This window comes from Stenella coeruleoalba (genome assembly GCF_951394435.1).
Source record: "Stenella coeruleoalba genome assembly, chromosome: 12".
Lineage (NCBI taxonomy): Eukaryota > Metazoa > Chordata > Mammalia > Artiodactyla > Delphinidae > Stenella > Stenella coeruleoalba.
Genome location: NC_137158.1, coordinates 58,851,651 through 58,875,307, shown reverse-complemented (window position 1 = coordinate 58,875,307; position 23,657 = coordinate 58,851,651). Strand labels below are relative to the sequence as shown.

At 36.5% G+C, this 23,657-nt stretch overlaps 1 long non-coding RNA gene across 4 annotated transcripts in view; it reads left to right on the top strand.

Moving 5' to 3' along the window:
• The window catches only part of LOC307195678, a 176,690-nt gene that overhangs the window by 95,130 nt on the left and 57,903 nt on the right, over positions 1 to 23,657 (top strand). For all 4 annotated transcript variants that reach the window (XR_013830917.1, XR_013830918.1, XR_013830919.1 and 1 more), the window contains 2 exons: positions 17,058 to 17,140; positions 17,943 to 18,047. This is a non-coding gene — a long non-coding RNA (uncharacterized lncRNA). The remainder of the gene's footprint in view (positions 1 to 17,057; positions 17,141 to 17,942; positions 18,048 to 23,657) is intronic.

The following is a 23,657-nucleotide window of genomic DNA, read 5'->3' as shown; positions in this document are numbered from 1 at the left end:
CTCTTCCCTCTTATGTCTCCCTCCCTCCCACCCTTCCTAGGTGGTCACAAAGCACTGAGCTGATCTCCCTGTGCTATGCGGCTGCTTCCCACTAGCTATCTACTTTACGTTTGGTAGTGTATATATGTCCATGCCACTCTCTCGCTTTGTCACAGCTTACCCTTCCCCCTCCCCATATCCTCAAGTCCATTCTCTAGTAGGTCTGTTCACATCTTTCTTTTTCCTTGTGTTTTCCAGTGAATTCGAGTGTATTGTACTTAAGCAAATGGAGTAGGCTTTGGGATCAGATAAAATGCTTCTGGAACGTACTAGGCCAATAGTGAAATGTCAGACTGTTTCCTCATTTTTTTTTTTTTTTTTTTTTTTTTTTTTTTTTTTTTGCGTTATGTGGGCCTCTCACTGTCGTGGCCTCTCTCGTTGCGGAGCACAGGCTCCGGACATGCTGGCTCAGCGGCCATGGCTTATGGGCCTAGCCGCTCTGCGGCATGTGGGATCTTCCTGGACCAGGGCACGAACCCGTGTCCCCTGCATCGGCAGGTGGACTCTCAACCACTGCGCCACCAGGGAAGCCCCCTCATATTTAAAAGAGAGATAACTTTTCACATTTTATATAAGGATTAGAAATAATAGATGTAAAGTATCTGGCACCATTTGGATAGCTTAAAAATGGTAGCTATTATTCTGGCTTATGAAATAATTCTGGTAAAGAGACTCAAGGCTGCTGTCCGCTTATTTGCCTTGGAGTCCTAAGTTGATGTGTGAGTTTTGCCGAGCAATAATCTTTATGGAAGCTGCAAAGAACAAAGAGCTTTATTTTGGTATCTTAGGAATCGCAATTTGGGAGACACAGATTTGGGTAACACTGAGAGTGTTCTGGGGAAGAGAAAGTGTCAGGGGCTTATAGAGGCAAAAACCACAAGATCGTTAAAGTTGTCTGGCAAGAATTATGATTGACTCTGATGTAAGAAAGAAAACGTTTTTCCTTTACGGGATAGGTTTTCACGAGTTACTTAGGGTAAGGGTCCAATAAGTATCTTGAGTTTCTGGAACATTAGGCAGATGTTCTGGATGCCTGGTCTTAATTCCATCTGGTCAGATTCCATCCAGGCTGAGATGTGCATAAGTCACACTTCCTCAATGGCTTCCCAGCTCTATTTTAGAGAGCTCTCTTAGCAATACCAACTCCATTTTGATTTTCCTTTCACAGCATGGAAGTATACTGACTCCTAAAAGAAGGTGTTAAGTATGCCAACTCCAGATCTGCCTGTGCTCTAGTCCTATACATATACCTCATCTAATGTCACTGCAAGGCTCAAAGATGATATATATTTTTAGAGTTCTAAAATAAAAATGCTGTTGCATCGAATAGCTTATTAACTTTGCATTTGTCTGGACTTGGAGGCTGAGCAGCAAATTAAAAGAAAGATTTTCATTGAAAGACAGTGATCAAAGAAATAGAATGATCCATAGATCTAATGCGTGTTGTCACACTTATCAAATAGGATTAAACCATTAGGGGGCTTTTATTTCAAAGACTGGAGGGCTTCCAGTCTTGTTAATAATATAAAATACAAAATAGATACCTAATATGAGTTGTAATATGGTGTCTAGCACAAAATTACATGCAGTAGATTTTTATATTACCAAATTGTTATGTAAGTAGTAATATTTCATATATATGCACACAAACACATATATACCAGCACAAAATTGATGTCAGCAGACTCTTCAGAATATTTAGTGATAGAGGTTACAATTCCAATACGGTTTAGTGGCACAATTTCATGGCCCAGACCCAAGTCAATGCCCAGTCCATCATTTGAGCATTTCTATCTCATCTTCTCTTTCTGCTCAGTATTGCCTTAGCTGAAAATTAAGTGGGTTCCTGTCAATGAATCATAGTTTTCAGTAGAATATAGCATAATTTTGGAAGCATTAATTTAAGCTGACTGATTTAAAGATATTATGTTTTGACTTCTAGAAATAAAAGCATTCCAAAAAAGCCTAGAAGTGCTGAAGAAGAAAAAGTAGGAAAAATTTGAAACTTGAAAAGGCAAAAACCTATAGGCTATTCATTCTCCAAATTAATCACACCAGAACTCAGAGCTAGAAGCCTGAGAGAAAGGAAACGGACCTCCTAAATCCTTCCCTGGATTTGTTTTCAAGATTAAAACTAAATCAAAGATAAATAATACAAGATGGAGTAAATGAACTGAGAAGTTTTAGAAGGTCAAGTAGGCAAAATTCAAAGAAAGATTATTTCAAACATTTTACAATGAATTTTCTCTGTTTATTCCTAGTTCTGCTTCTTTTAGAGTGAACACAGTAAAACATTTGTAGTCTTCTAAGGGCAAATATTACTCAAATCATACCTCTACCTGAGAGAGTGTAAAATGAACATTTTATGTTCTGTACCAGTTTTACCCTGGATTCAAGACACAATACTTTGATTCATAATAGCTTCTATTCTCATCTGTCAGCAATGGTGTTGATCATATGGTGCACGGTAAGACAGACACAAGATTTCCAAATGTCATAAGGTATTTTAGAGGCAAGAATTTTACGAAATAAAAAAGTCACGTTAGAATCCTGTTGCTCAGCAAGTTGAACCTGGCTGTGCTCAGAGTTTCTGAGAACAGGAAACTTCATTCATTGCTCTACAGTGAACACACATGACACTTACTAGGAGCAGAGCCTGTTACCCAAATTACCAGGCAGACAGATCTCTCTGCAAATGCTCTAGAAGTATATACATAGACATTTGGGGATGGACATGTATGCAAATTCACTTGCTCTTTTAAGCTTAAACTTTCCCATTCCTTGTTCAAAGCTATGAATTTGTAGCATGAATGAGAATGCCAATAGACTAAGAGACAATCATAGATATTTGTGTTATCATACAGATAAGAGAGAGGAAACTAATACAGGTGGCATTGTAGAGGAGTGCAGAATGAATAGTCTTTTCAATAAATGGTGCTGGGAGAAAATACCAACTTGGGAAAAAGAGAAATTTGACCCTATTTCAAATTGTACAGAAAAATCAGTTTTATGTATATAGTAGTAATAGATCTAAATATGAAAAGCAAACAATAAATCTCCTAGAAGATAACATAAGACCAAATTTTCATTACATACAGGTAGGAATAGATTTTTTAAACAGTACACACACAAAAATACTAACCATAAAGGAGATGATTGATTAAACTTTACTACAAAAAATTAAGATCTTTGGCTCCTCAAAGACACTATTAAGTAAGCAAGAAAGCAGCCACAAACTGGGTAAAGATTACTGGCAACACGTATAAGTAACAAAGCACCATTATCCAGAACACTTAATTAGCATATAACATTGTATTAGTTTAAGGTGTACAATGTAATGAGTTGACACGTGTATATATTGTGAAGTGGTTACCACATCCATCACTTTACATAGTTATGAATTGTTTTTTTCTTGTGATGAAGACTTTTGAGATCTACTTTCCCAGCAACTCTCCAATGTATACTACAGTATTGTTAACTATAGTCACCATACTGTACATTACATCCCCAGAACTTATTTATCTTAAAACCGGAAGTTGGTACCTTTTGATCAACTTCAGAACATTTTAAGAACTCCTGCAGATGTGACAATATCAAATGTGGATGAGGACGTGAAAGCAGGGGGGCTCCCATACACTTTTCTGAGGGGGGGGTTGTAAATTGGAAAAATTGCAACAGTCACTTTGGAAGACACTTTGGAAGAGCTATGGTTGAAGATACACATGCGCTGGGACCAACAGTTCCACCTCTAGAAATGTGTGGTTATGTATAGCAAAATACATCTACAAGATTATTCCTAGGAATGTTGTTTATGAAGTTCATCAACAGTTAAATGGAAAAATAGATTGTGGTATAATCATACGACAAAATACTATAAAGCAATGAAACTGAAAACTACAGCTACATGCAGTTACAAGGGAATGTTGAGCAAAAGAATCCAGAAACAAAAGGAGACATAATATATGATTTCACTTACATGAAGCTCAAAAACAGGCCAAACTAAACTATTGCTCAGGGATTTGTGCTTAGGTAGTAAAATCATACTTTGAAAAGGAAGCAAATAATTAGTTAAGTACAAGTTATGGTTAACCTTTAAGGGGGACGAAAAGAAGGAACAGTGAATAGGAGGGATTATGCATGGGCTTCCAAATGACATGTAATATTCTTCACCAGATTATTTGGGTGCTTCCTTTGTGATAAATCAAAGCCTTTGTTGTGCATTTTTTGGTGTAGGTGTTTTATTTTACAAAAAAAGTTAATCAAAAAAAAAAGCAAAAAAAAAAGCTCGGCATGTATGGGAGACAGAAATTCTGATTTCTTTTTTTTTTTTAATGGTTTTTATTCTTCAATTTGTTAATATGGTGTATCACATTGATTTATTTGCGTATATTGAAGAATCCTTGCATCCCTTGGATAAAACTCACTTGATCATGGTGTATGATCCTTTTAATGTGTTGTTGGATTCTGTTTGCTAGTATTTTGTTGAGGATTTTTGCATCTATATTCATCAGTGATATTGGTCTGTAATTTTCTTTTTTTGTAGTATCTTTGTCTGGTTTTGGTATCAGGGTGATGGTGGCCTCACAGAATGAGTTTGGGAGTGTTCCTTCCTCTGCAATTCTTTGGAAGAGTTTGAGGAGGATGGGTGTTAGCTCTTCTCTAAATGTTTGATAGAATTCACCTGTGAAGCCATCTGGTCATGGACTTTTGTTTGTTGGAAGATTTTTAATCACAGTTTCAATTTCATTGCTTATGATTGGTCTGTTCATATTTTCTATTTCTTCCTGGTTCAGTCTTGGAAGGTTATACGTTTCTAAGAATTTGTCCATTTCTTCCGGGTTGTCCATTTTATTGGCATAGAGTTGCTTGTAGTAGTCTCTTGGGATGCTTTGTATTTCTGCAGTGTCTGTTGTAACTTCTCCTTTTTCATTTCTAATTTTATTGATTTGAGTCCTCTCCCTCTTTTTCTTGATGAGTCTGCCTAATGGTTTATCAATTTTGTTTATCTCCTCAAAGAACCAGCTTTTAGTTTTCTTGATCTTTGCTATTGTTTTCATTGTTTCTATTTCATTTATTTCTGCTCTGACCTTTATGATTTCTTTCCTTCTATTAACTTTGGGTTTTGTTTGTTCTTCTTTCTCTGGTTCCTTTAGGTGTGAGGTTAGATTGTTTATTTGAGATTTTTCTTGTTTCTTGAGGTAGAATTGTATTGCTGTAAACTTCCTTCTTAGAAATACTTTTGCTGCATCCCATAGGTTTTGGATCATCGTATTTTCCTTGTCATTTGTCTCTAGGTGTTTTTTGATTTCCTCTTTGATTTCCTCAGTGATCTCTTGGTTATTTAGTAACATTGTTTAGCCTCCGTGTGTTTGTGTTTTTTACGCTTTTTTCCCTGTGATTGACTTCTAATCTCATAGCGCTGTGGTCAGAAAAGATGCTTGATATGATTTCAGTTTTCTTAAATTTACTGAGGCTTGATTTGTGACCCAAGATGTGATCCATCCTGGAGAATGTTCCATGAGCACTTGAGAAGAAAGTGTAATCTGCTGTTTTTTGATGGAATGTCCTATAAATATCAATTAAATATATCTGGTCTCTTATGTCATTTAAAGCTTGTGTTTCCTTATTAATTTTCTGTTTGGATGATCTGTCCATTGGTGTAAGTCAGGTGTTAAAGTCCCCCACTATTATTGTGTTACTGTCAATTTTCTCTTTTATAGCTGTTAGCATTTGCCTTGTGTATTGAGGTGCTCCTATGTTGGGTGCATATCTATTTATAATTGTTATATCTTCTTCTTGGATTGATCCCTTGATCATTATGTAGTGTTCTTCCTCGTCTCTTGTAACATTCTTTATTTTAAAGTCTATTTTATCTGATAGGAGTATTGCTACTTCAGCTTTGTTTTGATTTCCATTTGCATGGAATATCTTTTTTCATCCCCTCACTTTCGTTCTGTATGTGTCCCTAGGTCTGAAGTGGGTCTCTTCTAGGCAGCATATATATGGGTCTTGTTTTTGTATCCATTCAGCAAGCCTGTGTCTTCTGGTTGGAGCATTTAATCCATTCATGTTTTAGGTAATTATCAACATGTATGTTCCTATTACCATTTTCTTAATTGTTTTGGGTTTGTTTTTGTAGGTCCTTTTCTTCTCTTGTGTTTCCCACTTAGAGAAGTTCCTTTAGCATTTATTGTAGAGCTGGTTTGGTAGTGCTGAATTCTCTTAGCTTTTGCTTGTCTGTAAAGCTTTTGATTTTTCCTTCAAATCTGAATGAAATCCTTGCCGGGTAGAGTAATCTTGGTTGTAGGTTCTTCCCTTTCATTACTTTAAATATTTCATGGCACTCCTTCTGGTTTATAGACTTTCTGCTGAGAAATCAGCTGTTAACCTTATGGGAGTTCCCTTGTATGTTATTTGTCATTTTTCCCTTGTTGCTTTCAATAATTTTTCTTTGTCTTTAATTTTTGTCAGTTTGATTACTATGTGTCTTGGCATGTTTCTCCTTGGGTTTATCCTGCTGGGGACTCTCTGAGCTTCCTGGACTTGGGTGGCTATTTCCTTTCCCATGTTAGGGAAGTTTTTGACCATAATCTCTTCAAATATTTTCTCAGGTCCTTTCTCTCTCTATTCTCCTTCTGGGACCCCTATACTGCGAATGTTGTTGCATTTAATGTTGTCCCAGAGGTCTGTTAGGCTGTCTTCATTTCTTTTCATTCTTTTTTCTTTATTCTGTTCTGTGGCAGTGAATTCCACCATGCTGTCTTCCAGGTCAGTTATCTGTTCTTCTGCCTCAGTTCTGCTGTCTCAATTCTGCTATTGATTCCTTCTAGTGTGTTTTTCATTTCATTTATTGTATTGTTCATCTTTTTTCTTTCATTCTTCTAGGTGTTTGTTCTTTAATTCTTCTAGGTCTTTTTTAAACATTTCTTGCATCTTCTCGATCTTTGCCTCCATTCTTTTTCTGAGATCCTGGATCATCTTCACTATCATTATTCTGAATTCTTTTTCTGGAAGGTTGCCTATCTCCACTTCATTTAGTTGTTTTTCTGGGGCTCTATCTTGTTCCTTCATCTGGTACGTAGCCCTCTGCCTTTTCATCTTGCCTATCTTCCTGTGAATGTGGTTTTTGTTCCACAGGCTGCAAGATTGTAGTTCTTCTTGCTTCTGCTGTCTGCCCTCTGGTGTGATTTCATTTTTAATATGCTTCAATTACTAGGATTAGGTCAGGGAGTATAACTTACTGTTTCTGCTTCAGTGTTTCCATTGATTCCTTTTAATTATCACCATGCAAAGTATGGTTATAGAGAGAAGAAATGTTGGGGGCTTTCTAATCAATTTCACCAATGTATTTCCTGACAGAATAAAATGACAATTTGAAAGTACAACTTGATGCTAAGCAAAAGGCATGTGGTGCTGTGCTCCAAATAAATCACAGTTTTCAGTGGAACCATCAAAATAATATCATCGTTGTGAAACACTTACCACTTATTTGGTAGAAGTGACTTTGCACAGTTTTTGCTTATATCTTCTCATCTGGTCCACTCAGTGATCATAGACTCACTGTGCAATTGGAGGAAGTCTTAACATTCCTCTTTGCTGTGCCCACACAAGTCACAGAGTTTGCAAGATTGCCAGTCCAGTTAATGGAGGCTATAACATTGAGAAGTACTTATCTCACTAGCAACATTGACATTTATTTCAGAGAGTCCTAATTAGCACTCATGAATTACTTGGACTCTCTTTTTCTGTATATCTCAACTAAAGGTCAAATACTCAAACTAATGCACCTGGGAGAAAGAAAATGTAGCATACGTATAACTTATTCTTTTGATTTCACTGTATTTCCTAAGTTGTTTCTTTTTCCAATTTAAAGGGAGAACTTCGGCTTTATTTAGGCCATTTGCACATGAGGATTTGCTTATCCTCTTTCGGTAATATAACAGAAATAACTACAAAAATGTAAAGCCTCTTTTATTTTTTTCCTGATGACATATGCTTTTATTCCCATCACTTTTACTTTGAAGCAATCCATAGCTTTCCAATTTCACATACCTTCCTATGTCCAGAGCATATTATCATATTCTTTTAAAAGAGGTAACTGGAGAAAATTATTAAAGCTAAATTTTCTCTTCATAGAGCTCATTATTACATTTTGGAAAATGTAGTAAATGTCAGCACTCAATGATTGAAACTGCCAAAATAAATTAGGAAGTATCTACAATTAACACAAAGACATTTGAGTCTTCAGTAGTTAAATTGGGTTGTTTCTTATTCTGACCCAAGTAGAACATGTCTGCAGAAAAATTAGAAAGCTCAGAACAAAAACACAAAGGTATTAGCCAGGGATACTACTTTTTTGGTGTAACTTCTTCTAAATTCTTTGCTATGTATGAAAGTGTGTATGTTTACTTGTATGTATACATTTACTTGTGTGCATAAACCCACACACAGTTATTTTGGTTACAGGAATAACAATTTATTATTTAACAATAAATGCAATTATTTATTAATTATCTAAATACTGCCTACCCCAATAGCCATTTCAGGTGATCAGCCACAGAGCAGAACACTCAAAGGACTGAAGGGCAAGTTGAAAGGGCAAGGGCCCACTGTATAATTACCCTGAAACTCTCCAATCACACATCAGGCTATATTGGTGAACAACACACCACGGTTTTCTAGGTAAATCTCCAGAATTGAATCATCTCCTTGAAAGAAATTATTTTAATTTGGGGATTTAAAATAGGGAAGCCAGTAAAAGCCCTACTGATAGGAGCGGTAAGAAGACATAACGTTAAACACGAACTGAAGGAAGTTTATGTGAATACAAATGCAAAGCCTGCAGAGCAACTTTCTTAGGTCAGCAAGAGAGCATTGTAAAGCTGCTGTGATAACACAGAGAATCACTGGACCTTGTTTGTATGGCAATGTTACGATACGTCACGTTTGCATAATGTTTGATAGTAACCATTTTGAACATTTGATCCTTGCACCGTCTGTGCCATATGTAGCAATGAAGATACTTAGGGAGTCTCATGGTCAGGGAAATTTTGCTGAGTGGAAGAGAAAAAAAATCTTTCCTCTATTTTAGTAGGTTCTTCTAGCTGGTCTAAGAATTAAATTGACAGTTAAAAGGAGAGAATAAAATCTAATTACATATATGCAGGGAATCTGAACAGGAGAGATTCCAAAGACAGTAAGACAAAATGAGGTCTCTATTGTCATTCTGGACTGGGGTCTGGGACTTCAAAGGGAAGGAAGGTAATTCACAGGAAGATGAATTAAGAGCAAATGTTTGGTAAACAAACGTTTGCTGTGTCATGCAGAGACAATGGGACCCAGAGAGGAATTTTAACAGACTTTGCTAGGTTCTTCCCTGTCTACCATGCCTACTTCATGTATTATACTATAGATATCTCTGGTGATAGTTCTCTATCCTGGAATAGGCCCTCTATCTGAATTCTTTTAGACAATTACGTGGGAGGTGAAAAGAAAAACTTCCTTCCTCTTCTGTATCTTTCTCATGCCAAAGAAACACATTTAGGGGTGGCAAAGTTTGCTTCCCTACAGCTGCTACAGGCCCATGGGTCCTTCCTCAGATGCCCCAAATCTCTGGTTGATATATACAGTAAATTCATCCAGCAAATTTACTACTTTAACCATTATTAGGAACACATTATTTGCTAGATGACTTACCACTGATTGTAAGAAACCACAGTAAAGCTTCAATTAGATATTTTTGCTAAATACTGTGTGTGTGTGTATATATATATATGTATAATGTGATATACAGAGAAAAAAGTGTCTCTGAGGACTGAGAGGCAGAAAGGATAAAATGGAGAAAGAACCAAAACATGTAACTTTAGGAGTCAGAAGGTATTTTTGATTGCCTTCACTTGTAATAAAGAAAGACATTCTGATCCTGAGTTTGGTTCACCTCAATCAATTCCAGCAATTTTTTTGTTGTAGCCAGTCTACAAAGACAGGACAGCCGTAATCTTTCACATTTCTCCTCATTCAGGAAGGGGGCTATGTGGGGAACTTTTTATGAAAAAAGAATCAATATTTAGAGGGCACCTTCACTTTAGAAAGGTGGGGATGATCCTAAATCAAATGTATCTGCCATGCAATTCTTTTTCTCCTGGGACACAGGAAAATGAAAATACATTGCAAATGAAATACATTTCCCCCCCTTGGAATAAATAACCTTTACTTGTAGGAAAACTGTACAAGGTGAAAACAGAATATGTGTAGCTTTGTGATATGTTACAGTTTTACAGCTGGTGTGAAAATTTTGATTTGGGATATTTGGTCCAATTTAGCATTAAAATTCAATCATCATTCACATGCAGACAATACAAGCATAAATACATCTGTTGCTTACTTATGGAGTCTAAATTTAAAATGTGAAAACACAGAAGGTTTGATTTATTTTCTGAGGCAAAAAAATCTATTTTTAAAAGTCCTTCCTGAAGGTCATGGCCTGTTCTTGAGCTGATTTAAACTCATGGGAAATGATTTTTTTCCCCTCTGAAACCATCCCCTTCCCATTTTCCCTCACCATAGGGAATGCTTCTCTCTTCTCTTCCATTAATTTGCATACCCATTCACCAGCTCCATGTCCCACACCAGCCTTTTCTTGACTGAAAGAGAGGTTGAGTGACAGGTGTGTCTCAGGCTCCCGAGCTTCTGATCCCGTATTATAGGTGGGGCTTGTCAACTTCCTGACACATGCTCTTTGTTCCCTGAACACTTTTCTTTCAAGCTCTTTATTTCTGAAATCATTTTATTTGGGATTTTTCTCTTGCTCTCTTTTGATATTTTAATTTTTATGTAACTTAGTGATTGTATAATTATGTTAATTTTTACAGAGTTGTAGGTTGGCCATTCTCTCCTATACTTTTAATTACATTTTTAATTATAAAATAATACAAATTTGTGGCTTTTTAAAAAAGTTAAATGGTACCAAAGTATATAAAGTAAAATGTAAAATTTCACGCTTTTATTCCAAAATCTCATTGATCAGAGGTAGCTGTAGTAAATTTTAAATATATCTATGTATAACATATGCATATAATACATATAAATATATATTTTTATATTTGTATGAAAGTAAACACACTCCTTTTATTACTTTTTAAACTAAAATTTGGAAACCTATCTTCTATTAGTGGACAAACACTTATGGGTATGAATAAAGGACATATAAACTCCTGGAAGTGGATTTCAGTGTCAAAGTGTGTTGACATTAAAAAGTTTGGAAGATATTGCCAGATGGCTTCCTAAAGCTTATTCTGATATATACTCTATCAAAAGTTTTTAAAAGGGATGCTTTTCCATTCCCCAACAAGTAAGGGGGGTACTAACAACCTTTGTAAACATGTGAAAATAGCATATTTTGGTTTTAGTTTGAATTTGATTTATTTTTAGTGACATTAAATATCTTTCCACATACTTTGACCGTATGTATTTTTTCCTGTAACATACATTTTTATATCCTTTGTTCATTTTTATTTTCTTTTTGGTCATTTCTAATTGATTTGTAAGAGCTCCTTTTATGCTAGAGAAATTAGGCCTTTGTCCTGATTGTTGCCACTGTTCATTAAACTGTAACCTAAAACTGTGCATGTTGCTATTCTCAGGATCTTTTTTTTTTTTGCGGTACGCGGGCCTCTCACTGCTGTGGCCTCTCCTGTTGCGGAGCACAGGCTCCGGACGCGCAGGCCCAGCGGCCATGGCCCACAGGCCCAGCTGCTCCGCGGCATGTGGGATCCTCCCGGACCGGGGCACGAACCCGTGTCCCCTGGATCGGCAGGCGGACTCTCAACCACTGCGCCACCAGGGAAGCCCAGGATCATTTTTTTAAAAATTTCATATGTGTAAATTTTCCTTTATAATTTCTGGGTTTTATATCATACCTAAAAGGCCTTCCCCCACTTTAAAATTATAAACACATTTCGTTGTTGATCTTTGGGTCTCCAATGCTAGCCTCCCTCCTTCCCTCCCTACCCCTTCCCTCCCTTCTTCCTTTCCTCCTTCTCTCACTTCTTTTATTTCCTTCTAACATGTGAATATTTGCCTCATCTAGAATTTATTTTGGCATAAGAAGTAATGCAAGGACTCATGCTTTTCCTTAAACAACTGACCAGTTGTCCTACACAATTTATTAAATTATCCATCTTTTCTCCATTCCTTTAAAATGACACAATATCAAGATGTTTAAACAAATAATTTGACCTGAACTTTCAAAAATGGGTTTTTGTCTTATTTTGCCCAGGTTGCCATCACAAAATATCATAGATTGGGTGACTTAAACAGCAGAAATGTATTTCTCATGGTTCTTGAGATTGGAAGCACCAGACCAGAGCGCCAGCATGGCAGGCAGGGTGCTGGTGAGAGCTCTCTTCCTGGCCTGCTGGCAGCCACCATCTGGCTGTGTCCTCACGTGGCAGAGAAAGAGAGCTTAAGCTCTGGTTTCTTCCTCTTCTTATAAAGACAGTCTCATCATGGGGGCACCATCCTCATGACATCATCTAAACCGAATTACCTCCTTAAGGCCCCATCTCCAAATACTATCACATTGAGGGTTAGGGCTTCAACATGTGAATTTTGGGGAGACAAAAACATTCAGTCCATAACAGTTTTCAAGAAGCATTAAATAAAAGATATCAGACTCTGTTCAAGAACAATAAAAGGCCTTATTTTATCCTTCAATTCTATTTAGCACATATTGTATTCCAGTCAGTATGCTTCAAAAATGAATGGGCCATATCTCTCTGACAAACAGCTCATAATCTTTGTGGCAACTGCGGTAAACTGACAATGACAGCACAATGAGTTAACAACTTACAGCAGAGCTGTGCATTCATTCACACATCAGCTGGACAGGTGCCTGTGGAGAGGCCCATGAGGAACTTTGTCTCATGAAGACCCGCCCCAGGGCAGTGAGCCTTGACTGAGCCTTGGGAAATGTGTAGGGTGACTTTTCCAGGGTACAGGGTGCCCAGCAAAATGACCTGAACAGATTCACAATACTTCTAACTATCAAATAAATGTCGCATGTAAATACTCCAGGAGGTAGGAAAGAATGTGATAAAATCTAGCATTATTGTGAGTTTACAAACTCTTCTGGAGCAAAGATTTTCATTAGATGCGAATTAAAGAAATAAAGCTTGAGGGGCCTTTGAGTTTCCTCTTGGGAACTTATTATCACTCCTTTTCAAAGGTTTCCTCATAAAAAAAAACTTCTAGGAATAGGCAATGAATAATTAAGGAATAACAAATTTCTGTTCCATAGGATATGATAGGGACCAATTCTGTCTGAGAAAGTAGTAAGCCATATAAATATTGTATCTGGGTCAACAAAGGCCTGTTCAAAACTATTTGTGCTATTTGCTGTTTAATCTGATTACCTTGGATAATAGTCATTAGGCAGCAGGCCGGTTTGCTCCGTTGCACATGGTATGGTGGCTGTAAGTTAAGTTGTTATAGAACATGTCAAGACCTGCTCTCCATTATGGAGACCAACTAAAATGAACGCTGTCAGGCAAGGAAACTGGGAATCGAGTGAGAGCAGAGCATGTGTGTGAGAGAACTTTGCATTTTCCGGTGCTTTATACAAGTATATCGGTAACGTTACTCGTTTACTTTGATTAAACGAATTTATGGCAGATTAAAGGGGAATTTTATATACATATACATACATACATATATACATATACATATACATATATATATAGTTGACCCTTGAACAATATGAGTTTGAACCACACAGGCCCACTTACAGCAAATTGTTTTTCAGAAAATAAGTACTATGTGATCTGTGGTTGGTTGAATCCCTGGATGTGCAACAGAGGATATAGGCCAACTGTAGTTATATGTGAATTTTCAACTGCATGGATGATTGGCGTCCCTAACCCCTGAAATTGTTCAAGGGTCAACTGTATATACCATGTATTCTTTTAAATGAATGTGTGTCTCACCTATCTCTGCAAACGTCTGGTGAAAGTAACCTACCGATGTCCTGGAAACCATCTTCTTCTGCTGTAATATGTGTGAAGCTGATAACCAGGGAAATCCTGGCGGAACACTGTTGGTTTTTTTTTTTTAACTTTTCATTGAAGAATAAGCTTAAAAAGTGCACCAATCAAGTATATAGGTTGATGCATTTAACAAACTGAATAATTATAATTTTATAATTAGTGCCAGCATAAAAATAAAAGTCACTCCTAAGGTGACAGTTTTAACAGCACAACAGGCTTGAGGGTAAGGTTAGGGTGGGCATATTTGATCATGAGGCATGGGAAGCACAGAAAGGATGAAATTAAGGATTCTGCCATAAGGAGATTCTTCCCATCTTTCCTGCTTCAAGACAGAGATGCTCACAATATTCTTAAACAGAGAGCCAGAGGAAATGTTTCAGTGTTCTTAGAAAGACATATTTGCAGAATTGGAAGGTGCCTCATTTTGAGCACTTGTGTGGACACTACTCAGCAAACACCTACAACTGATGAGTATGTCTGATGAAGACCACAATTTGAGCATTCTGAAGCAGACTGGGAACACTTTGCATTTAATATTACATTAAATCACAACTCAGGACATAACTGGTCCAGTATGAATACTGGCTCATATGTGTGGACCGTAGATGCAGATCAGGGATGCAGCAGGAGGAGAAAAGCAAAGAAAGAGATGAGGATCTACTTGATAAAAACATCATCATCCTTGCTTTGTTATCTGTAGTTTGTGTACATATTTTTGTGTGTTGTATTTACTGACACTGGTCATATTATAGTATGAGTTCTATGTTTTTCAAATGGTCATTTTGTGTTGCTTTTTAAAGTCCTTAGTTAAAAATACTACTTCTGGTATTGCTTGTGAGTGGTGTTGAGCCAGATAGCCCTATCCAACAGACAACTGCAGTAAAGAGTGGTTAAAAAAATGTGGATAAATGTCAGTAAAATAAGCACTGTGCAAGTAATTAAAAAGTTTGTTCTTGTTTGGACATGTGGGTTTTTTTTAATATAACAAAGTTTCATGCCAGCCTTATTAGACTAAATCTACTTTCATTTTTTTGCCTCAGTACAACAATATGTTCTTTAGTATATCAAACAAAGATATCAGGTATAAGAGCTATGCTGATAGAAGGCATGAAACTTCTGTTATCAGAGAGAACATTGGGTCAGGCAAACATTTAATGCATGAAGGAAAATGTATTCCTTGTGTATTTAAAATCTCTTGCTCATGTTACCAAACCAAACTTGGGTCTGCTTACCCACCCTACATGCAACAAAGCCAATCTACTGACACCAGATTGTGGTGGAGGAAAGTAAGGCGTTTATTGCAGGGCCAAGTAAGGAGAGTGGCCAGCTAATGCTCAAGTGACCCAAACTCCCTGATGGACTTGGGGGAAGGATTTTTAAAGACAGTGTGAGGGAGAGGGTGGCAGGGTGTCTGATCAGCTCGTGGACATTCTGCTTGGTCCATGGTGAGGGTGGTATTTTGGGAATCCCAATGATCAGTTTTCTGGCTCCAACCAGTCTGGGGTCTATGTGCTGGTGGTCAGCATGCAGTTAAATTCTTCCACCTGGTGGGAGTTTTAATGTCTGAAAAACAACTCAAGGATATGGCTCAAGATATTATCTATAGCCCCTGAGGAGGAACTAAAGGTCCTTGACTTTGTTTTATGGCTAAACTACTGTTACTTTGTCTTGCTTGACTCTTTTTCTTTCTTTTTTCATTCTTTCACTTCTCTGATTAAATTTGCTCTTTGGAACTCGAGGAAGACCTAGGAGGCTAAGGCTTTTTACTAACAAGAGGTGGGGGACCCAGAAAGGGTATTGCCTGTCACCAGGAAGGCCCTGCAGGGTCCTGTTCAGTTTCATGCATACAAAACAAGAAATACATGTATGATTTAACCAAAACAATATTAAGTTAAAAATGCTATTCCATGATTTTTTTTAATTCCATGATTTTTAACATATTAAGCTATTCAAAATAAGCTTTTGTTTGGTTATCAGTGTTTGGTTATATTAAGAATTTATTACTATCATTTATGAACATAATTACATGTTGAGATAGAGACTTTTACTATATGTTAGAGTAGAAGCCTTAATTATCTATACTAAGAAGACATGGTTAAATTATATGTTAAAGCAATAATTACAGTACTAAGGGATCTAGTACCCAATGTTCTTTAGAATTTTAATTTGTAATGTTAATTAAAACAACAATATATTTTAAGACATTTCTATAAAAAGTATCCTCTTGAATAACAAGGATTTTTATAGTGAGTTGATTGGGGCCAAAGGAATACATTTAAAATTGCAATATTAAAAAACAGACACTGCATATTTATAAATCAAGTACAATTTACAAAATACCTATTTGATTTATTGAAGTAAAGTCAAATGTTTATAAATTTGTACAGTTGGCTGAGACATTATGGGGAACAAATGCGTGTGAGTGACAGACTCAAAACAACACATTTCTGCCTAACACTTCAGCTTCATTTGGGCATTGCTAAACTTGACCCTGGTTTCATTTCCATTTCCCTCTTTGCTCTTCTTTTTCTCCCTTTCTTCCTTCCTTTCTTTCTTTTTCTTTCTTTCTTTCTTTCTTTCTTTCTTTTTCTTTCTTTCTTTCTTTCTTTCTTTCTTTCTTTCTTCTTTCCTTCCTTCCTTCCTTCCTTTCTGTCTTTTCTTTCTTTCTTCCTCTGAGGGGGAAGGGTCAATTCTTATATATAAGTATTTTCAGCATCCTTTGGTTCCAGGGAAAGATTATTCATACATCTGTCTCTTAGTATCTCAATCTCACAGACCAGGGTGTATGAACAAGATTTTAGTCCACTCACAACTTGAGTGAGAGAGGCTTCAAAACCAAGTCTCCCAAGTCCCAGATTGCAGTAGGTCAACTGAGGGGTTTCTGGCTATTTCAGTTTCTCAGAAAACACAAATAAAAGGAAATTTCTCAGCAGACCACTCTTGTTTAAGATGATAATCAATTCTCCTTGCCTTTAGGTATATATGTGATGAAATCTAGGTTAACCTCAGTGTGTGATCCAGGGAGCTTCCACATGATGGGAAGATTTCCTTTGATTAAGGTATGTTAAAAAGGTAACAGAAGAATCTTCTTTAAACCATTTTTTTTAAAACCATTTTTAAAAGACTCCTTTTATTCAGATTGACTAAGAGTTTTCACATAGATGATAGTTGAGGGTACAAGCTAGAACAAAATTAGGAATACTACCAAATCTGAGACAATAGTCAAATAAGGCATTGCAGTTAAACCTTGATCATTATGGGCTATCATCCATCAGAGCTGGATTCATATTTCATGTTCTCCTCAGAGCCTGTCAGCTCGATTGAAATCAATCCCTCCAACATTATTAGTCTTAGAACAGGCTGCTTTCCTTCCGTGCATTTCTACAATCTGCATTATGTTAACACATTATTTTATTCATCTCTGAATCTCCTAGTACCTGAATGGGCAGGAGAGGCAGAGTTGTCAGTGTGAGCCCAGCAAGTCAGGGTTGCTGAAGGTGGTAGTGACCCTGCACGCCCTGGGTGCTGACACACAGGTGGTAGACCAGCCCCACAGGAAGAAACCTGGGAAAGGTTTTCCAGAGGCATTTGACTTTCGTTAAACCCCTTCACAGGAGTCTTGCTAATTTAAAGCAGTGTACATTATATTTTCTTGTGGAAATATTTTCTCAGTAATACTTTTTGACTTTAGTCCAAGTAAGAGTACTTAAAATGTATGCATGTCTGGCCTTGTTAATCAGTTTTGAGACAGTTTATTATACAATTGAACTTGAAGCAAGATCACAGAAGTCATATACTTATTGATCAACTGCAGTTATGTCAGTATAGCTTTTAACTGCTCCTTCCACTCATGATTGCCAGGAAGAAAACTTCATAGATATTCTCAACACCCTTCTCCTGCCTCACAGGAAGCCTTAGTGGAATGTTGAAATTGCAGTGAGCGATGGAGTTACCAAGGAACGTAAGGTCAGTTCTTTTCATTTTTTATTTGCCACATATACCTTTTAATGATTACTCACTACAGAGTGTCCACCAAGTCTGAAAACAGGGGTGAATACACAATAAGTAGGTTATTGATATTATATTGCAATACATGATGAGATAATAGATCTGTACTTCCAGACTTTAAGGTCACCCTCTATTATGGTTAATTCTTCATGCATAATAAACATATACTGCTCTAACTGTTCTTAAATTCAACTATAGTTTTTTAAGACATGTATTTATTTTCTGCCATTACTTTTGCAAATGTCACAGATGTAATAGTGCTTTTTCAAATTAAAGTGAGCATTTAAGATGCAATATTAAAATAAGGTTTAAATTTATTTTTCCCAAATACTAAAGTAATGCATGCATATTAACTTAAAAAATATAAGAATGTACAAAGGCAGGGAAAAGTCTCCCATAATGCAGCCCTCAGTAGTAACCATCATTTGTGTTTAGGTATATCTTCAGTAGTTTTCTATGCATACATTTTTACATATTTGAGATTTTACTTTATATAAAATATATAAAGTTTTATATATTTTTAGTGGTAATATGTCAAATATTTTCCCCTTATATTGATAATTAAAGTACTTTGCAAGTACTTTTTAAGGCTTGCATATGTGTGCATTATATGTTATACTTTGTGTTTTACAATCAATTGAAATATTTCTCTATTATTGAATATTTAGGGTGTTTCAAATATCCCACTCATATAAATTACAAAGCAATGAAGATATTTCTATGTAAAATTTTCCAGTTGAAAGCATATGCATATTTTTAAGGCTCTTAGTAAAAGAATACTGAAGAATTTTCCAGGAAGATTGTACTAGTTTATAATTATATGGATACTAATGTTAATAATAATATATATATTTTAAAATTTGTTAATTTGTTAAGTAAAAAATAATGTCTTGTTAGTTTAACTTGGTAAGTTGAACACATTTTTCTTAAACGTTTTTGCTACTTATATTTTCTCACCTTTGAATTGTTTGTTCATGTCTTTTTGCATAATGATATTTAGAGAGTCATTTATCAGTTTAAATTAAGAAGGCAACGTTTTGTGATATCTTTTGTAAATATTTACCTAGTTTTCATTTGTTTCTTAATTTTGTCTATGATACCTTTTAGATACGTATATTTTAACTTTTCTATAAAGCCAAATCTATTGATATCTTCCTTTGTGATACCTTCCTATGCTTTCAAGTTTAGAGTTCTTCCAATCCAGAGATCAGATAAATATTCACCTCTCTTTCTAAATTAAATTAAAAATTTACATATAACTGTTTGACCTCCTATGACTTAATTTGGGATGTAGTTTTTACATTAAACTATATAGTAATTAAAGTACATAGCTGATTTACAATATCATATTAGTTTCAGTTGTACAATATAGTAATTCAATGTTTTTGTAGATTATTATCCATTTAAAGTTATTATAAAATATTAGCTAATTCCTATACCTCTGTATCTTATTTATTTTATACATAATGGTTTAAATGGTTGGTCCACTGATTTTACTATATATTTGCCTTTACCAGTGAGATTTTTTCCTTCATATATTTTCCTTATTTCTTTATATGGCCTTTTTGCTTAAAGAAGACTCTTTGACATTTCTTGTAAGGCTGGTTAAGTGGTGAGTTTTTGCTTGTCCGGGAAACACTTGTATCTCTCTTTCAATTCTGGATGATAACCTTGCTGGGTAGAGTATCCTTGGTCCTGGGTTTCTTCCTTTCAGCACTTTAAATATATATCATGACTCTCTCCCTCTGGCCTGCAAAATTTCTGCTGAAAAAATCAGCTGACGGCTTTACAGAAATTGCTTCCTTAGCCCCATGGTCTAGAGCTGCAGCCTGCTGTGGGCTGGGGGATGCACTTGGGCTGTCCTGGAAGACTGGCCAGAGCACCCGGTACTCTTCAAAATGCTGCCTCCATGCTGGGACTGGGAGCGAGCAGTCTGTGTGCACACCCTTTAGGAGCGGGGTCTCAGTTTTCTGTAGCCCTCTGCTAAGCCACACTGGTTTTCAAAACCAGCCAAGGGGCTTTCGTCCAGGGCTGGGGTGTCCAATGTGGGGCTTGAGCTCCTCACTCCTTAGGAGGGATCTCTAAGCTTGTGAGATAGCCCTCCTCCTCCAGGTGGCCCGCCGGGGGTGTGGATCCCGAGTAGATTGCTTCTCTTCTCCTCCTGCCAGTCTTCGTGTGTTTTTTTCTTTATATCTTTGATTGTAGAAGAGCCATTCTGCTAGTCTTCAGGTTGTTCTCAGAAAGAGTTGTTCTATATGTAGTTGTAGTTTTGGTGTATTTGTGGGAGGAGGTGAGGTCAGGGTCTTCCTACTCTGCCATCTCGAAATGTCTGTAATGCTAAATTTCTGATAGTGCTTGATAATTCTAATGAAACGTTCGAATTAATCTAACCAAACTGATATTTTCTATTTTAAACTTAAAGGATAAAATTATGTCCATACTCACAACGGGTTTTTGGAAGTGCAGTGAGCTTTGAAGAGCAATAATTGCGAGAATATTTATAAGGTGCTCTGCCTGAGTCTTTTTGCTTAGCTTGTTTTGCAGTTATTACACTTGATTTTAGAGTGAAACACTCTACTTATTGTTGGGCAGGCTGAACTAACTCAGAGGTTGGTCAATGGTCATTGTGTTTGCTGACTTGGAATGAAGCTTAATTTTCTGAAGAAGCCACTGTCACTGATATAAAATGGCATTCTAGTGACATTTTCTCCTCAGAACTTAGAGCTCCTGCCTGTCTTCTGAAATTTAATCTGAGACCCAGAGGGCCAGTGCTACAACAGGGGTTACGAATAATGAATCATCCAGGGTGCCAATATCTGTTTCAAGTTCAAAATTGATTCACTGTTATTTAAAAGGGACTTGTAGTACAAATAAATAATTCATGTCTCACTGCTTTAAAGACTAGGAAAAATGTTTTTCTTTTTCTGCCTTGTTTTTCAGTGTATGGTGGTGAAATTCTGAAAATTATTTTGAATTTTGTGGGAAGGACATCAACTAATTTGCATTCCAAGTTATTTTCCCCTGGAAATTGAAATCAGTTTAACAGGAATTTCATAAATCTAGGCACATTTAAATGAGCATCACTAAAGATAACACTTTTACGTGACGACATTTATGACTCTATGACTCAGACCAAGAGGTGTTTCTTTTGTTGGTAAGACTAAGTCTCCACCTTAGATGCGGCAAGGCCAAGATTACAGAAGGACGACCGTACGGGTGGGACAAGAGTAGGAATCATCCCAGGCAGGTGATAGCAGTGCTATTTTGTGGTGAATTTCTTTCTGCCACATCTTATTTCCCAGGTGGTAATCATAGCCCACGAATGAACAAAAGAAACCCCAGGAATGGAAAGATGCCACGTATTGGGGAAAAAAGTGGAATGTGCATTAATTACCCAGTCACTTTTAAATAGTTAGCTATGAGGTACCATGCAGACAAAATGCTTTTTCTATTTGTTTTCTGGTGGCTATTATCTGAACGTGGCAAGAAAATTAATATATTTTTTATTAATGCTGATGTTGATGTCAACTGTTGATTGACAGTTTCTCTTTTATTTATTTATTTATATATATATATTATCTGTGAAGAGCTCAAACTGCTGAGGACCCCAAAGAATGAGTTCTTTTTATAACCTTCAGTGCTCCCCTATCACTCACTCCACTTTTTTCCGACTTAATATCTTAAGAATATTCCTAAAAAGTCCAGTTTATGAATAAACAACAAGAAAACTGCTGAAGTGCCTAAATAATTAGTAACTTTGCTATTTACATTCAATTACTTGGAAATGTAATTTATTAATACTAGGAAAACTTGCTCTGAATTGTTCTAAGCAGAGTTTTAACACTAGCAGCTGCAAACTGATTAAGCTTCAGGACCTAGACTCACCTGAAGATGTGTTGTGCATGCATGTTTTTTCACACTGTATTTTTTCCCTCTTGCTGTTCTGTATATAGTACTGTGCAGAGATGCTAAATCTCTTAAGGACCTTCCAAAGAAGTTTCCATTCTTCTTTCCACAGTCAGGGATCTACTCCCAGCTGAGTTCTAGCTTATTCCACCAGCAGGAAAGTTTTTTCTTCTTCTTATTCTAGCTGTTGGCTCATCAGTCTTGTCTCAGCAACTTTCTGGGCATGAAAAATTAATTGGGTGGGGCTTCCCTGGTGGCACAGTGGTTGAGAGTTTGCCTGCCGATGCAGGGGACACGGGTTCGTGCCCTGGTCCGGGAGGATCCCACATGCCGCGGAGCGGTTGGGCCCGTGAGCCACGCCCTCTGGGCCTGCGCGTCCGGAGCCTGTGCTCCGCAATGGGAGAGGCCACAGCAGTGAGAGGCCCGCGTACCGCAAAAAAAAAAAAAAAAAAAAAAAAAAAAAAAAAAAAAATTAATTGGATGAAAGTACTCTGTTGCTTAAAAACAACAACAACAAACTAGAGAATTCTGATTATGTGCCCCAATATTTTGCTGTCTTATTAAAAATCTGATAAATTATTAATATTAAACAAAACCATCTGAAACCATATGTAAATATCTCTGACATAGATATTTCAACAAATGAAAGAAGTTTAAGCTGTACCATCTCAGGAATGGGGAAGTTAAGCATCTTAAAGGAACAGAATAACTCAATACACTAGCAGAAGTTCAGAAAATGGTACTCAAATTGCTTGCCAGAAAAACTGGCAATAATTCAATAATAGATGGTTTTAATGGGTTTATTTAAAAGTAGTCCTATATTAATATGAAAAATAAAATTATTTAATGCAAACATCTGTAGCGTAATAGTTGCTACTAGTCTGATCTTGTCCTTTTCCTGGCTCTCTGTGGGATTAAGTGCATGCCTCATGGTTTTTGCACTTAATTCTACATTGTATAATTCTTTATTTCATATGAATGTGACTTGTCTTCCTGATTAGATTGCAGTCTTTCAGAGGGCAGAGAATTGTGTGCTTCCTTTGAATTCCAGCGACCCTAGCACAGTGTTGGGCATGTGGTCTGCATTTAATATTTTGAAAAAATTAAACCTGATCTAGTCATTTTGGTAAAGTGCTTTACATTAGGATTTCTTCTTTTTACAGACATATTCTCTAACGACTCAAATTTTGAAACCAAGTCTTAACCTCACTCCATTTTTTTACCTTGGCATGAATATTAAAGAATTCTGGCTGCTCTGTGTTACTCTGAAGCTGAGTTTATCATATCAAGAACAATTTAGGCACTTTCTTCTTATAACCTTTCAAAAAGTATAATAGTCATGATTCAGATTTACTTGGAGCATCTGATACTCAGTGAAGATTTTCTTTTTAGGATGCTTCGTCTTAAAATAAGAAAGCCTCAATAATCATCCATGATCAAAAATATTTTTAAAATGCAGTGCTATTGCACAGAGCAGAAGTGCTGCCAATGCTAAAACAAATGTTGTTAATATATATAGCATTTAACTCTATCTGTTGTAGATGGAGAGTTAAGTTGATTTATCTTTCTCTTGGAAGGCTGTTCCAAGCTGGCAGGTAAGTCTTGATGGAGACTCAGTAAATCAAAGTGCAAAACAAGTGGTGCTTTAGACTTCGCCCCTGC